The sequence below is a fragment of the Telmatherina bonti genome, assembly GCF_933228915.1.
Source record: "Telmatherina bonti genome assembly, chromosome: 1".
Lineage (NCBI taxonomy): Eukaryota > Metazoa > Chordata > Actinopteri > Atheriniformes > Telmatherinidae > Telmatherina > Telmatherina bonti.
Window position 1 is genome coordinate 24947345 of NC_136619.1, and position 18599 is coordinate 24965943.

The 18599-nt window shown below is 37.9% G+C and overlaps 1 protein-coding gene across 1 annotated transcript in view; it reads left to right on the forward strand.

Moving 5' to 3' along the window:
• Positions 1-12677: 12677 nt before the first annotated feature.
• zfhx3b (zinc finger homeobox 3b) overlaps positions 12678-18599 on the forward strand; it is a gene marked incomplete at its 3' end in the record, with an annotated part of 126893 nt that continues 120971 nt past the window's right edge. The window contains exon 1 of the mRNA XM_079241179.1: positions 12678-12969. The remainder of the gene's footprint in view (positions 12970-18599) is intronic.

Sequence of the window (18599 nt, forward strand, 5' to 3'; positions counted from 1 at the left end):
CTTTAACTTTTTCAGGGCTTTGAAGCTAACTTGTCCCCCATATGGTTAGTCCACCTTCAGATTAGGCATAAAGGAAAGACTGGCTGATAAATGCCCTGCTTTCATGGCCTGCTCACCTGTTTCTTCCTTTCAGATTAGAAACTCTGAATATGTTGCCATTGCATGGTTGACAGATGCTCATCCTGGGTTATTCAGGGTTTGGATTTGTCTAGTCACAATCTCGAAATTGGGGATGACCTTGTAGATTAGTCTTTATATTACACACACTCCTTTTCTAGACAAAATGTGTAACATTGATGCCTTTATCAGTCTGTCAAAGATAGTTTATGGGGATTCAGATATAAGTAACTTTAACATTAATGATCCTCCCATCTATATTCACACATCTCCCATTAATGTTTACTTAGTTTATTCAACATGTCAGCTACAGTTGACATGCTACGTTGCTTGTTGCAATTACGTTAATCCAAACAGTAGGTTGTGGTTGCGTATGACATGTTGGAAGTTAAAAGAAACAGTTGAAAATGTTGCTTCTTCTCTTGGACTTATGTGGCTACTCAGAAACTGTTGTAGTGAGTTAAAGCATGAATTTAGCTGTAAAAAATGGATGTTCTGTTTTCTTTGACTTTACTGTCGCTTTGGCCACTTTTTGTTATCAGCTTTGGGTAAGTCAAACAGTAAGAAGTGGCTGCAAATATTCTACAAAACATTGTAAAACATGGATTCTTTTTGGGGTTTTTTTCTTAATTCATCTGGTTCATGCTAGATAAAGTGCTTTGGTGCAGCACTGATGTTTAGTGGGTATGGACAATGACATCCTTTAGGTAACAGTGGAGGTACAGCAGATTCATGTGATGACTGTTTGTATATCTGTTTAGTTTAGCAGAATTACAAAACAACTACCATGGCAAATTTTATTAAACTTGGTGGACAACGGACATCAGCAAAGGAAGCTCTCATTCAGTTTTGGTGCAGTTCAAGATCACCTTTGTTAAAACTGCAATCTTCAACAAAAGCCTTGGTGGAGGATGTGTCCTCTGGGCTTTTCTGTAGCATTTATCAATATAATGATATGATCTGTGAGATTCTTGTGAAAAACCAATCCTATAACAAATCAGCACACCCCGACTGGTGGCTACCTCGTCATCACTGTGATTGCATGCCATTCAAACTTGTGCTGTGTTGTAAATGATGCATTAATGTTGCTGAGTCCCAACCCAGTTGAATTGCAGTGACCACTTTTATGGAAAAATCGTCAAGGTACTTATACAAACATGATGAGAGCATTTCTGAAAAGGGGTTAGTGTGTCATATTTTACCAACAAAAGAGATTATAAATAGACAAGTATAAATGTGCAAACATGTGCATACGAACTGGAGCCTATCTTCAGTTACACACAATATCACATTATACAATTTCTGGTATACTTTCTTTAACTTGAGATGTATTTCTATCAGTAATGGCATGTGTGGATGTTTCAAGATGTGGGTGTTTTCAAGTTTGGAGAGAAAAAGTTATTTCTATTGCTGATAAAATGTCACCACTATTTGTGCTTTTATTGATGGGTGGATATTACATTGTGCACTGTGAGTCTGCATTTGTGCATAAAATGATATAGAAATGTGCGGAAAATGTGCATTAATGTGTAGATACATGAATGACAATGTGTGTATGTGTGAATCTTGTCTCGGAATAGTGTTTTTGCCTTACATTTCTGATACACAGTTTCTGGGATTTAGGCTCAGTTGCTTACACCTCCAGGCAGTGATCAAGATCTGGTCCCAGATTATTTGAACTATATTAAATTATTCAGCTTGATTCAAAAAACACACGCAAACAAAGTATATTTTAGTTACAGCATTCAAGCTTGTGACACGAATATCATCAAATCTCTACAATTTCATCTGAAAGGTAAAACTGCCCTTTTAAGATCACTGTCTTTACTCTTGATCTTGTAAATCAATCCAATTCATAATTCAATTGAAATTAAGTGAATATACAGTATATACAAAACAATATAAAGTTATTGTTTTGATGATGACAGGGAGTAAAGAGAAAAAAATTAATTTAAAAAAAAAAAATTTATCTAAAAAGATTGGGGTTTTTTTTGTTTGTTTTTGTGGCAATTAGACTTGATACTTGATACTAAAAGAATCTATATTTATCTAATTAAGGATGTGAAAGTATTTTCTATGAAGTATTAGTTAGGACCCAAAGGGTCAGCAACCCCTCAAATAGGGCAACAATAATACAGCAGGAGTCAGGAGTGGAAAGAGCTCCAGTCTGGAAGAAAAGTAACTCCCCTCCCTGGCCTGTGTGCTGATGGAGATGTGCTCCTTGCCCAGGGCTTCAGGGCTCCAACACTAGACCTTATTTTTCATGTGGGCTGTACACTGTTCTTACACAGTCAGAGCTGCTCCCTTTGTGCCAGCCCTCCCCGTTTAGAGAAAAAGACATGCATGATTTCATACATGAAAGATGTATGTAATTGGACAGCAGGACCTATGCAATGCATTTACAATTCTAAACAGAACACGTTAAAACCAGTTTCATCTTCCTCTCGCCTTTTTTTTTTCCTGAGGAAATGTATTTGCACACATTCAGAAACATAAGATCAAAAGTAGACAACACATAGTTAATCACTGTTGTTGTATGCTTTATATCTCACATGAATGTACAAAATACTCAAGAGCTGCCAACATATATCTAATAAGTCCATATTAACAGTCTGTGGCCCAGGCTGTTATGTTGTATCTTAAAAAGAAAGACTTTGCGTGTAGATGTGCACAGCAATATGCACTTGTAAATATATTTGTTTGAGTGAAAATTAATGAAAGTCAAGTTGCTTTCAATGTTTCACAGAAAACAAAAAGATCAAACCTAATATAGTCCTCATATCAGAATATTGCTTTAGCTTACAAGGATTTTTTTCCCCCTTTTCTTAATCTCTGTCTGGCCAAATTCACCAAGAGCGGATGCAAAAATAACCATTAGGAAATTTAGAAAATCCACAAAAATACAATCATACCAAAATTTTATCATGGTACACTTGTACATTTAGTGTGTAGACACTAAATATGATACATTTCATAAAATGATGTATGATATATCTGAATTAAACATTTCCTTGAGGAAGACAGTCTGTACTCCTCTGACTTTTCAAGCTGCAAAAGAAGAGTTTACAATAATTTACTTATGACTTAAACTCAACGCAAAATTTTCTGTAAAGGCAATGAATAAATAAATAAATAAATAAATAGAATTTGAATTGTGAAAATTAGTTCAGACTGTGGATGGGACTAAACTGATGACCCCCAGATTAATTTGAGCAGACATGAAGTGAATTAATGTGAGCTTGTGATTCAATCCTCTCAACTGAAAGAGAATATCCCATCACTGCTGGTCATTTGACCACAGGGAAGGTGTGACCTTTTGCAATTCAAAGACTGTTTTTCATGTTGATTTTTTGCCCCTGATTAACAGCAACACAACTTGTTTATGTGATTGAGACCTAGCTGATATACCATCATGTTGCAGAAATGTAAAGGACTTCTACTTTCCACTAATATAATGTAATTCATTCTAACGCTATTCTTTTCTGCCCACATTAACACAGTCAATAGAGTCAATACAGTCAATACAGTCAACCATTACCTACGTTGCCAGCACTCTCTCACGTATCATTACCCAAACATTTTTTATTTGATAAAATAGACTTGAGAAAAAAAGAGGAGTACATAGTTAGAGTGGTTTTTACTGCCACAGGAAGATGGTCAGCTGACTATAGCACGATATCCATAACACAAACACTTTAAGCAGGTCGTGTAAGCTGAATGACCAGATGTCATTTTTAGGATTTCTTCTCCATCCTTCCTATATGATGTCTCTGCCTCAACTTAAATAAAACATACTTTGATAGGATCTGTTCATACTAAAGGGCTGAATTTATGTGACAATTTCTGGGGTTTTTTTCTGTTATTGATCAATATATGTCCGGTGGAATAATGAAGTCAATTTTTTAAGAACTTGGTTTTGAGGTCTGTAGCTCAGTCGCATGCCTTGCTAAAGTAAACATACAATATGCTATTACTTTCCTTAGCAAACTAACCACTTCAAAAAAGAAACAGCTGTACTAGTCACTAGGTCAAATTGGCTCCATGAACACTTAAGGCTATGGGGTGGTGGAGGAGGAGGAGGAGGAGGAGGAGAAGAAGAAGGAGGAGGGGGGTGGTGGGGCACCTCCACTAAGGTATTTGTTGCACAAAGGCCAAAGGCAGTTGATGGACAACCAGTGCTATGTGACCTCTACACTCCCAAATCACCAGACACTGTAAAGCCACCTAAACAAAGATTAGAGTTTGAGAGCATAAAAGAATCTCAGTTACTGTCACATAACTTTAGGAGGTTTGATCACATTATGCTCCAGACGAGCAGGTTAGGTTTGTTTTGGAGCTCGACTTTGCAGAGATTCTGTCACTGCATGATGTTGTGTGGAGTCATTTCTGAGGGAGGCAAGAAAAGTCAAACACGCTTTTCATTTGATGTGCAGGACCAACTCCGTTATGAAAATCTGAATGCTGTTCATTTAAATAGAAAAACTCACTGTGTTTTATTACATCAGAGCTAATATGGGTTATTTTGCAGTTTGGCATATTTACAGTCTTATAAACATGTATGTTTTCATTTCATATGCAAATCCTCATCTTATAATCACCATGATGGTTCTGCACTGTATGTGATTTTTTTTTTTCTGTCAATTATCAGAAAACATATTTTAACCCAAACAACACCAGTGATGTCATCCAGAGGCTGTGCATGACGCAGGCTTTGGATTTGACCTCTAGGCATAAAATCCTAGGTCTGTACTTGCCTTCTGTGTCGCTTCCACCTGTCATCTTTCATCTCGTCGAGTTGCTTGTCGGCTCTTCTTGACATGAAGGAAAATGACTCTCTGTAAGTTTGTTACGTTTAAGTGCATCTGCAGCGAGCACGAAGTGGCCCTAACCCTGTAGTACGGTTCTATTCCCCCCTCCTCTGTTTAGATAAGTTCACCAGCAGCCAGTGTAGCTGTTGCCTGGAGTGGTCATATGGCTCTGATTTGGGATCCCTCTGTTTCAGTGAGTATCTCCAAATCGAGTAAAACCCCACGAGTCCCGCCTGTCTCTCAGTCAGCTTTCAGGATTTCTCCATTATTCACTATATCCCTGACATGAAATGTGTGTTATTTGAAGGCCTGCTCCCAGTTTTTTTTTTTTCTTTCCTTCAGTTAATACACCCATATTCCCCCCAAAATAATGTGAACATTACTCATTCAGGAGACAGTTTGGCGTTAAACTCTGATAAATTGTGATACTGCTGTTTAATTCCAGACTAAACCCAATCCTTGCGTTTATCTTTTGATTCATCCCTATTTATTTTGTTCTTGCTGAGTGTTTTTTTGGGTTTTTTTTTTTGTTTTTTTTTTTTGTGAGCTTGAATTTTATACCCCCATACACTTGAGAGATATTGGGATCAGACGATTACCAGCAGGCAAGCTCTGAAAGCATCCTCTTTCTGAAACATACTGAAACACACAAACGCAACCTTCTAACAATATTCCCTGTAGTTTCCACTGGAATGAACAGTTGCCATCGATTAATTTTACAGAAAAATAAATTATTGTTATTTTCATAATATATTTACACATTTTTAAACAGATATGTATTAATGAAGGAAGGATGAGATGAAGCTGCATGGATACTAAGGATTAGCAATGTTGACATACAAATTTTCCTTCTGTTTATTTTTTACATTTGAGTGTGGAAAACATTACCTGTTTACATCTTGATAATAATCATAATAATAAAAATAATAAAAGAATTAATAAATTAATAATAATAATAATAATAATAATAATAATAATAATAATAATAATAATAATAATAATAATAATAATAATGATAATAATAATAATAATGTTCTTTTTCCAATAAAGTGAGACATAGATTTATATCCCTGATCACGCTCAGACATAAGATAAATCTGGACCACACTCTATCACCACGCGCGCGCGCGCGCACGCACACATATAAGATGGTTACAGAGTGAGAGAGAGCGCGCGTGCGAGAGAGGTATAGAGAGAGAGAGAGAGAGAAAGGTAGTCACGCTAGTTGATTTTAAGGAATCGAAGTGGGATTTTTTTTTTCATTATTATTAATATGATTATCGTTATTTCATCTAATCGCAGTGATAAAAACACGTGTGCAACCAAATAAAGACTGGACAACATCGGAGATTTTCGGATGTTTTGTGACATTTTTATTGACAGAATAATTAAGAGGTGAACATGGTTTTTAAAAAAAAAAAAAAAAAAAAAAATTCAGACATCAAAACTGTTTTTGAATAATGCATAGGATCATTAATAACGTAGTGCTGGCAGGGTGAGTAAATGGATGAGAGAAAGGGATTGATATGCCTTCTTGTTTCTCATGTAAATGAGACAGACTGACCAGACGGCCGCTCGTCATTTATTCTATTTCAAACTCAAAAATCACAAATCACAACACCAAACGCTGAAACCGTGTAGGCCTACCATTTTTTCTTTTCTTTCTTTCCACCTGAAGTTGTTTTCACAAAGCTGGTGTTATACTTGCTGGTTTACATGCGATCTGTCACTGACATGTATAAACAGATTTAGACTACATTGTCATAAGAAATAATAAAATCTTAAGAGGAAAAAAAATGGCAGGATCATTCTTTTTTTTCAAAATTGACTTTTAATATTCATGTTTTATTTCAACAATATTTACTCATATCAATAAAACAAGCCGTTTAAAATAAAAACCAAAGTTGAATACGTATTAATTAAACATCCATGGAAGGTAAGCTATGAAACAAATACGAGAACATAACTTTCATCTCAAAATTCACGCATATCATCTGGAACAAAAATAAATAAACAAATAAATAAATAAATATGAATAAGAGAAACACTGCGTTAGACCTCCACACACGTTTAATGTATGGCAGGATGTCAGATTCGCATTGTGGGGAAGTGTAGCTCAGTTAAAATTCAAAATATCAAATTGAAAACTTGATGATGAATTAAACATGCAATAAAATGCAGACAAGGCAATAAGTAATGACAGCTAAAATCCCTGCATTTCATCTTTTCACTTAATCAAACAAAATATTTATCACATTGCATCCATTCAAGAACATGATATAATGTTTAAAACGGGAACTGGGAAGAGAGAAGTGGGGGCAACGAGAAGTAACAGCATATTAGCAAAATTTAAAAAATAAATAAATAAAAAAATAATAATTAAAAAAAAAATCTTAAGATTTTAATATTAGGAGGATTCCCTGTCCACGAGAGACGTGATGATGAAAACCATAGAGTGCATCCACATCACACATCGACTGTTACAAATGAACGTTACTTTGAAGAAAATGTATTTAAAGTCATATATATGATGTGCATTAAGTCACATGAGTCAAACCTAATCCCTGAATGCAGCTGGACAGGCATTTGCACTACTATTCCAGAGGACGTTTCGCCACACAAAAAGAGGAAAAAACAAAGAAACAGGGCCAAGTTCAAGTTTGATGTTCTTCTGTTCTCCCCCTGTCACTCCATCTATCCATTCTTAAATTTCCAACTGTGCAGCGCTTACATGCTAAACTATTTTAAACCCAAATGCATCTGACAGAAATGTGTGAACTGCGCTGAAGGAGCCATTTTCTGTGTTGGTCCACCTGCATAAAGCGGCTGGTGGTTTATATCATTTACATGCGTGGTAGTTGAAAATATAGGATAATGATCGCTGGAAGGGTAAAGGTTCGCATTTGCAAGACCATCTGGTCCGCAGGCGCAAGACTTGATGCACTGCTTGAACTCAATGGTCAGGCTGAACATAAGAGGGCGCTCCCATTGCACCTGGCGCTGCCCTCTCCACCCTGGATGCAGGGAGAGCCGGACATCAGCCTCCCATGTGGGATGTAGTGGTAAACAGACGTAACTGCTTCATTCAGTCGACAAGAAAGAATATTTAAAAAGCAGGCTACATTTCTTTTGCTTTAAATCATACTTGCTCAACAAACAAACAAACAACAACAAAGCAAACGAACAAATATCTTTATGGGAAATTATTATTAATGATGACTATCTTATTGTGTACCTGGCATTGTCTACTCTAAAAAGTACACACATTAAAAAATAGATTAATGGGAAATAAGACGTTTTTTTTTTTCAAGATTTCAAGATTCATATAAGATAAATGACTGTATCAGAAGTCCATGTGGTCTCTATCTAATGTGGCCTCTATCACACAGTTTTATAGACATATTTCCATTAACGTGACGTTAAAGAAGTATATTAATTTGATTTTCATTTATAAAACAAACAAAAAAAAAAACCTAGCCAATACTGTATTGCATTATTGTGTTCCTTCTTACTTAAAGTCCACCTCATTTAAACATTTCCACAATATGATCGCACTCAGAGTGTTACTCAAAAAGTCAGATGCCCTTTTCATCCGTTAACCAAAGCTTGGACATGGTGTCAGTTATATGTGAGGTATTTAGGGGATCTTGATTGTTTATAGGGGTTAATATTGCTGCCTATAAACAATCAAAATCCTCCAAATACCCCAGAATATAATGCTCATTATCTCTTTGTAAAGTTATTTAACTTTTGTCGATGTAGGTTTTATGTTTAAATGGTTCCACCTCTGTGCATTACTCGTTTTCCTGCTCTCTCTCTCTCTCTCTCTCTCTCTCTCTCTCTCATTTTGAACGTGCACGCGAACAGCGCCCGCTAAACAAAATAAACTGTAATGCAATTGAAGTGAATTTAAAATAAATACATCTAAAAGTTGACAAGTGCACGTGGTTCCCCACTCGCATAGCGGCGGTTCAAACACGTTGGGGGGCGATGGGGGGTGGCTTGGCCCTCAGTCTGAATGCACTGTTTTGTTCCTTCCAGCTCTGCTGATGGTCAAGCACTTCCATGCGCCCCACATCCACGGAGCATTTTGCATTTTAAGCTACTCTCACTTTCTTTGTCACGTCCACGAGCTGTCATAGCCACAGGTTGTGTTGAATTTGTAATGCCACTCATCGATGTATGCCTATTGAGGCTGGCACGTGGACAGTTATCCTTCCCACTGAGAGGCGCAATTGAATGCTGGTAACACAAAAGCCCCAGACCCTGTCAGTCCCCCCCCCCCTGTTTTTTTCTCCCCTTTTCACTGATGCATAGGCCCTAAAAGCATCAAGGCCTCCGTCTGGCAGGTCCTCTTTTGATTTAGCCTACAATATACTCAATGTGGTCACTGGTGGAGTAATGTCAATCATGCATTTGCATAAATTTGTAAACTAAAGTTTGCATTGTCACAAGCTTTGGGCGACTGACTGGCTGAAAGCTGGATTCTACAAGCCTCAAATTACACCAGACTCTTTTATTATCTCGAAGCCCCTTTAACTCCTCTCGCACGCTATTTTCAACCTATTCATTTTTACAATCTCATCTTCCCGAGAGAGCAGACACGTCGCAAATCCTCGAGATTCCTGCAGTCTACCTCTCACTCTACAAAAATGCGAGCTGTTCTACGGGACGATGCAGGTTTTTTTTTTCTCTGCCTCTCTCCTTTTTTTTTTTTTTTTTTTTTTTCCTGAGAGGGACATTCTATACAGCAGATGCAGCATTGCTTAAAAACAGGTATCAATGCCTGTCGCAGCTTGTGGAAGGCAAGTGCTGAGGAAATGCCGTGTTAAAGCACACCATATATTTTACCGGCAGGGAGACGGGAGGCAGAGAGAAAGAGAGGGAGGGGGAGTGTGATGGAAAGAGGGGGGGGGGGGGGGGGGGGGTGTAGTTGGGTCCTGGCCATATAGGCTACAATGTAAGAAGTTTGATTTTCATAGGCCCTTCAAAGGAATATGTGCTATTGGATCTGTAGAAACGCCACGTCCCATGGGGGTTTCATAACCTCTCTAACCTTTAAGTCAAAGGCCTTTGGAAAATATAAAATATAGTCTATTTATTTCATCAGCCATTCTCCCTGCTACAACATCACGAAGGGGCTTCTAACGTATCAGCTATGTGCAGTCTTAAAATAAAAACACATTCTTTGCGCTGTGTTTTCCACGTCTGGAGAAATAAATATGCGATTTTAGTAACCCAGTTATGGCTTGTTTATATATATATATATATATATATATATATATATATATATATATATATATATATATATATATATATATATATATATATATATATATATATATATATACACGTATATATATTTAATAACAGCACTGTATAATGACTACTTTAAGTCATGAACAATGCGCAGGCAATGTTTGAATTTAAGTATATTTGCCTTTTAACTAATAAGTCTCCATCGGAATTCAGCACATAGACCCAACACTGACAAATCCGTATTGTTTCAATCAGTATAGCTCGTTCTGTGATCAGCGCTGGTATTCAGAGGACCAGGGACTCTATATGGCGCTGTTTGCACAGAAAGTGTCCACATTGAGGGTGAGGGATTGTCCATTTGATCGGAGTATCAACAATAAAATTATCATAACAAAGAGGATTGAGGGACTGCAAGGCTGATTTTTGTAATACAATCTTTCTACTCGGAGGATATGATGACATGTCAGTTGGATGGGGCGAAGAGCTTTAAGATAAAGTAAAGAAAAACGGACAAATCTAAACAAATTTCTTGTTAACCTTAAAGACAAGAGTTCAATATATATTTAATGAAGATGCTCCTAGAAGTGGCATGACACACTAAACCAGTTTGTTATTAAAAGATTAAAAAAAAAAAAAAAAAGGTTTATACTCTTGTTTTAAGAAGACCGGAACTAGATTTAAAAAAAAAAAGCTTTCATGCAACTGTGTCAAACATTTAAAGCGCTGTTTTTATTTCAGTGAACCTACATGTATTGACGACGTGTTCCCACCAGTTTGGTGGGGAATAGATGTCACGATAGCCTGCTTGTTCATCACCCCTCAGTGTTACACCTACACTCACAAGTCTTTCACTGCTGTGCTTGGCTAGAAAAGAAAAAAACAAAACAAAACATATTTTCTAAAGCACCTGTTTTTGTCTTATTAGACTATACATGTTCAATTTAAATAAAAAACAAAAAACAAAACTCACATCCATAAAAGATGTAGAATTAACAGGTATCTATAAAAGAAGCTGAACTTGTTTTGCATATTGCACAAATACAAACACACTGCAGTTTCTTTAAATTCAGTGAGAAAATATCTAAAGTCGTGTGCTAGACGTTTCTTCACATCTGTGAAACAATAAGTCACAGTGGTGATGCAGAACAACATACTGACTTTAATTCAGGCTAATATTTTTGAGCTGACAGTGGCTGTAAAGCTGACACGTTTTTCTTTTCAATCTATCCATAGCTATATATATATATATATACATATTTTACATATTTTATACATTTGAATTTCACCATTTTCAATGTTAATTAAGAGCTTAGATTTTCGTATTTTATTTAAAATCAATATAAGGTGTGTACGGTCTGAGTAGTGGATTGAAGGACATCTACAGTGCAAGTTGTGTTCCAATTTAATCTTTTATTGTCCATCAGAAATAAACTAATATGTACATGTAAAATAAAACAAAATACAGTATTCAGGATATTCTCTCAAAGCTAAAGCCTACAGGTCGACTGACATAAAGGCGAACAAAGTTAAAACGTTGAAGATGCACGCATCAGGACCATTTCATGTCAACTTTTGAGTCAGGGCATTTAGTATTGCTCTTAATGTTTCAAATATATATTTACTGATGCAGATGGACAATTAGCTCTGATAATATGCAGGTGCCACTGCATTTACGTTAAGCTGTAGTGTTTGGGGACTACAGTAGTAGCCTGCATCGTGGCAGCTCATATGTTGCTGTTGGAACAGTTTTGCATGTGGAAATCGCTTAAAACGTGCGTTAGATTTGCGGAAAGTGCTCCTGCAGGTTGGCTTGTTGTAAACAGTTTCCCTGCATATAGTTGAAGTTTACGCTGCTGATGACCAGCACATTTACACTGCAGCTATTTCAACCACTAAAAACTCAGTCATGATTTTCAATAAGTTGTTTAAATGTGGATTATAAACTTGTCAGGAGCACAGCCCTGTCTGTTTGCTTTGACTCGACTAAAGTGTCAGACAGAAAGCGAAAAAAAGACAGTATAAAAGAAAGCATCATCGTATGTGTATTTTTTTTTCTTTTCTTTTTTTTTGCCGGGAAGAGAATTTATATATATTTCATTTAAAAAAAAAAAAAGCAAAAGAACCGGGACAAAAACGTTGTTAAAAAGGGAGAAAGAGCGGCGGAAAAGCTGCGCCTGCTGCGACTGCTTGCTCCGGCATTAACTTTCACTGTCTTCCGTCTAATCAAACTCTTACTTTCCGCTCTTCTTAATTCCATATTTTCAATTCCTGATCATTACTTTCCTCTTTTTCCTACTTGTATCTATCTATCCATCCCTCCCTCCTCTTTCTCCCTCCCTCACTCCCTCCCTCTCTCTCCCGAGCTCTCTCCTTTGCTGAATCTTATTGATCCAGAAGGCGGCTAATTAGCCCTTCCCTTCGTGCCTGTGTAATGAAGCACATGCGCACTGAATTAATCACAGCCATTTTTTGCAGGAAACTAATTAGCAGGAATAAAGATCCAAAGAGTTTTTTCTTTTCAATCATCAGATCTCACTTTCACCTCTTCCTCGCTCCCTCTAACACAAGACTCATCTCCTGCTTTGCATCCAAATTATTTTTATATTGCCTTTAAGAACTAATAGTACCTACTTCGGTTTTTTTTACACTCCGCAACAACAATGATCTTTCTTTTGCCACCCTAAGCGCAAACTGACCAAAAGGAGACTGCCTTGATGGGATCTTTAGCTAAATCATCTCAATACTGGATTAAAAAGCGAGGATCACAAAGCGGCACTGAGAAATTGTAAGTTTCAAGTTTGCGTTTGTCTCTTTTCCTCACTGTTTCCACGATCTTATTCTTTTCGCTGTGTGACTTATCTGAATCTCTCCTCTGTCTCTTCGTGCTTTCCGTTTAGCGGAGCTGGCTATTCTCACATTGTGAGAGATGACTGGCGATCACAAGTTCATTTCATGCAAGATAGTTTGGTTTATTTTCGGTTTTTGTTTTGTTCGTATCGTTACCTGTGTTTATACGAGCGTTCGTCCTCTCCTCCTCATGAATGGAAGATAAGAAATGGGCAAGACAGCGATCCACTCCAAAGCAGCTGATCGGAGAAAAAGCACGGTTTTAAAACAGATATGTGCTTTTCTGTGGGATCGGGGAAAGGTATAGAGGGCTTGTGGTTGTCGAGAAACGTGTTTTGAGGCACAAACGCAACAAGAAAAGGGCTGTGTTGAGCGGACGAAGGGCAGCGGCAGCTCCACATGAGCGCAGCCCAGGAAAGGAGCTCCAAGTCCAGCCTGTGGGTCCGTGGGCGTCCGGGAAAAAGGGGGACATCTCTCACTTTCTATTTTTGACAGATTTGACACTGGTCACATCCAAGGGGCTTCAGCACCGTCGTTTGCTTATAAAATCCTCCTCTGGATAAGGACATTTTTTTTGTTCTTCTCCGTCACGTCTCTGTCTGAAATGTGCAATCCCTCCGCCCTGTCTTAGTTCCTCCAGCTACACTTTCCCTCTTTACCCACTTTGTCCATGTTTTCTTTTTCTTTTTTTAAAATTTTTTTTATAGCTGTTTGCCTCTGTTAAGCGTTGTTTTTAAGTCGATTGCAGCTCATTCACTGACGAAGTCACATGCAAATCGATCGACAAGTGTATGTGTGCGTGCGTGCATGAGGGAGTAAGTGTTGGAGAGCGTGAGTGTTGGCTAAATGTGGTGTGTTGAGGGAAAAAACGAAGCCCCGGGTCTCCTTCATGACAAGAGCGGATCAGCAGGACCTTGCACTCGGACAGCCTGAGAATGGGAGCTGCGTAACAGAGACCAGACATGTGGTTTCGGGAAGACAAGGAGGCTGGATCTCCTGCCTCGAACTACTTGGCTACCGTATCAGACTTTCAAGAGAACAGTTTTTTCCTCGAGAAACGCTGACCGGAAAGAAAACAAACCACTGTCCTTTAAGCCCGACCTTATAGTCTGAATATTTTCACGTCAAAGTTACTATTGGAAACTTTAACTATGGTCCGGTAGTCACTGAATATCGACATTTAACCGAGGCTGAACAGTTTGGGTTTTAGAAAGTCAAACTATACGCCAGATGTCTTTCACTAATCAAATTTAAAACACCTTGTAGGCTGCTCAAATGCAAAAGACGCGCACTGCCGATCTGACTTTTGAATATATATATATATATATATATATATATATATATATATATATATATATATATATATATATATATACATAATGTGTGTGTAATATAGGCTATATAAATTACACACACACACACGTGTATTTCGCCCAAATTTTCAGAAAAATAAAGAATCGCAGCTCTAATACATCCGCAAATCTTCCTGAATGCAATCCAAAATGTTTTTTGGAAATGCTGGATCTTTGTATGGTCAAAAAAAGAAAAGAAAACGGCGAGAATTTTTAGTCATGTTTGATATTTTTCGCGACATGGACGGAAAAAAGAAAAAACTGTTTAGCAAGCAAGCAGCAATGATAGGATATGTGCACTGTTGAGGAAAACAGAAAGGGGAGGGGGGGGGGGTGTAGGCTGGGGTGGTGGTGGGGGGAGGTCAGACAGCAAGAAACAGGGGGAACAGGGGTCATGGAGTGAGTGCAGAGATAAAAAAGAAAGAGAGGAAACCCCCTCGCAAACAGCCGAAGGATAATAGGGAAAGAGTGGGTCTGGCTGGGAGAGAAAGGGTGATGGTAGATGTTAGGATGTTCTGAGAGCTGCACAAAGCTCGGTTGTCAGAATCTGCAGGATTAATGACTTAGTTTTATTTAAACACGAGACAAATAAAAAATAGTCTGGTAACGGCTTTAATGAAATTAAATGCTAAGACCACAAGGTAGTGGGAGAAACCCCTTAATAGGGGGGGCAGGGTGAGTGCAGTAAGGTCAGATAGCCATGAGCCACAGAGGTAGAGGTCAGGTAAACAGATCTCTTACTTTTCATACTGAAGAGAGGTACAGAAGGAGAGTATAATTTTTTTTTTCAACTAAATTAAGATTCATTATTATTTTTGAACTTTAAAAAAATGATCAGTGATCACTTTTATTTCTTTCTTATTTTTTTCCAGTAGTTTCTTTTTTATGCATTAGAGCTTTATTAGTGTGTGCAACCATTGTTGAATGTGTTCAGATTCTCGTGATTACAAACTTATTGGTGTTCTTTAGGGCAGATAGGCTGCTATGCCAAAACACCAGTGATCTCCCTTCCTCCCATGTCTGACAGTAACACTCCTCTTCTCCTCCTCCTCCTCCTTCTCCTCCTCTTCCGTTACAAAACAAAGACAGCAGAAATGTTTTCTGTCATCTCACCTGTCTGGTTTTGGTGTGTTGTCTCATTGTCATATTTATGTTTAATTATAACAGTTCCAGGGAAAAGTATAGGAATGTCACTAGCTGCTTTTCTGTGTATTCTATTTCATAATATTGTCAGATGTTGTGCTAGGTGTCTTTAGCTGCAGTATCACGCGTATCTCTGACTCAGATCGTATTAAAAAGCAACCTTTTTTTTTTTTTTTTAACCACAAAAAGCATTTTTGGAGAATATTTGAAAGTAGGCCATTGTGATGTTGAAGCCGTCTGTTTTTCATAATGTCATATAGAGACCAGATTTTTCATCATTTTGTTTGCTTTTTCATGCTAGACACATTTTAATATTTCTGCAAATGAAAATCCTCTAGGTGCAGGTTAATATACATCCACTTCACTAAAATGTGTTTTTCATACTAAACTGAGGCGAAAAACATGCATGTCTTTCCCTCGTCACTGTATGCAAATTATTTTTCATCTTTTTTATTTTTATTTGGCCTTGATCATACTCATATCCATGACACCATGTATTTATTTTAAACCACCATCTATATAAATGTAAAAAAATAAACAAAATTGTAATCATGTTATGTTAGAAATGTAAGAACTAGTTGTCAGGATTGATGAGACATGCTTTGTTTGCAGTGCAGTTAGTCATAAAGAAGTTGTCTAATTAATGTAGTTAATATAAGGTTGAACTGCTATGACTATGTCGTAGCCTTTGTGGTTATTATTTATGAAGAGGTGAATATTTAGAGGTTGAGGGACTGTTATATAATTGCTGTGAAGATATGTACTTGTCATTGATCCTGCACGGTTACGGAACAGTCCACCATTGCCACTCGGTCCTCATCAATCACAACATTTGATGACAGATATATTCCGAGAAATCTGATGCCATTTAACTGTATGAGTGCGAACGGCGCGTCCAGTTGGGTAAATGAGATGAAGGGAGTTGCAGTCGTCACGGATAGGCTTATTTTATGTTTGGGGGTTAAAGCAGAGAAAAGGGAGACAGCGCCTCTGGCTGTCATAACCCCTTCTCCTCCTCCTTTCTGTGCCTCTCCTTATTTTCTATCTCCTTCTCTGCATCTATGCAGATCTCCATCCTTAACTCCCTGGCACAGTGGGGGAGCTTGTTGCCATGTCCTCGGTCGGAGGGAGCCCTCTTTGGGTGAACAGTTGGCTAGGACCATACATGCAAGACTCAGCATCGATGCAGCAGTGTGCTGAGCTGTATGCATACAGAAAACATATATCCACATATTTATGCCTTTATAAACAAAATGTAGGGATTTTCTGAAAATCAGAATTTATAAAGGAATTACTTAAATTCTGAATATTTTTTTCTTCGTATTTAAAAAAAAAAAAAAAAAAAAAAAAAAAAAGATCACCAGTGATTTTGAATGATTTCCTTTTATATGCATATATTGAGGTGAAGTATTTCCATTGGTGTTTGGAAATATATTCTCTGAAAGGAATAAAAAGCTTGTTTCTGCTCCATTTGTTTTATGGACATTTGGATGAGTGTTGTCAGCAGACACGGGTGACGGCTTTGAATCTGATGCGTGTTTTTCAATAAGATTCAGCACCAAAAACCATTTCTTTCAGTTGTCCAACAGCCGGGGCCAGTATGCTATCACACAGGAGCAGGCTGGCGAGGGGTGGTGGGGGTGGTCCTGGCTCAATACTGAGTAGCAAGAAAGTGGGAAGGGAGGGTCGAAAAGATGTGATACCCAGGTGTGTGCGCGTGTATGTGTGTGTATGCAGGCATGCATAAAGTATACCTGATCCTTAATCCCTGAAGCCCAGAGTATCCGAAAGGGCTCCTCATTGTCCAGAGAGCATCCTCCTTTTTAAAAAAAAAAAATCCTTTTTTTCTTCTTCTTCTTGTTTTTGTATTCATTTTTACCTCCCTCTTATCTTTGCGTCTTTTATAATGAAGTTTTTTTTTCTTTCTTTCTTTCTTGTGGTTGGCTCTTTCACAACATGTTATCATGTTAACAATCTTGGTTAAATCATTGTGGTAAACTAGATTTATGACTGCGAAGATGTGCGTGTGTATGTGCGCAGCATCTTTCAGATTTGTGGGTGTTCCGGCACTCAGAAAATCCCATTTCTTTTGAATGTGCCACATCAAGGTCTTGTCATGATACAGTTTTACTTTTAGTCATCATTTTTGTAAGTTCGAATCGTTGACACACACACACACACAAAGAGAAAACTTACACTTTGATTAAAAGAAAAACAAAAACATTCTGATTACATCGCAGCAATTCTCATGGCAGAGGAGGAGAAACATTTTATTTCAGTAATATGTTTTAAAGCAAAATATTAGTTCTGTTTTTATGTTTTTTTTCTCTGTCATTTGATATTGTTGAGTTTTCAGATTTAGAGTTTAGTAATGTTTCAGACATATTTACAAAAAAATTCATTTGATTTCTAACAACAAATGAATGCAGTTGCATTTATAGGAAGAGCTTAAGATGATTTGCTTCTTTGTCCTTGAGAAGAATTTCTATGCTGCCTTTGAGATATATTTTGCAGGATCATTTTTGGCTCTTTCCTTAAATCGTAGTGTTGCAACAACGATAAACACAGTTTTATTTTAGGTGGCTCAACTCTCAGCAGAAGACCTGCGTGATGCATGCTTGTCCAGGACTGGCAGCAGCGTAGAGTTTTGCGTGTGTGTGTGTGTGTACATGGGTTTGTGTGTGTGTCAGAGGGGCCTGGTTGCAATGACTGACTGTATCCTATTTGAGGCTACAGGAGCATTCAGGAATGGAGGGAACAACGGTTTTGTGTCCGCATACGCTTCATATGCCTACATGTGGGCATAGCAAGGATGACGGGGAGCACTCCAAGTGCTGCAAAATTGAGCTGCACCCCAGCCCCCTTGCTCCTCATAAGCCCACCCTTCTTTTGGACCCTGGAGGCCAGCATTCCACCTTCTGCACTGGTGCTTATCATCACAAAGGACAGAATGCATAAAACATGGAGGACGCTTAGACACAGGCGGCCCAGGTCGCCTTTTTCTCCCTACGCTGAGCCCTGGAACAATACGTGGGCCCCTCTGGCCTGTGACTCTGATGACACACACGCCGTC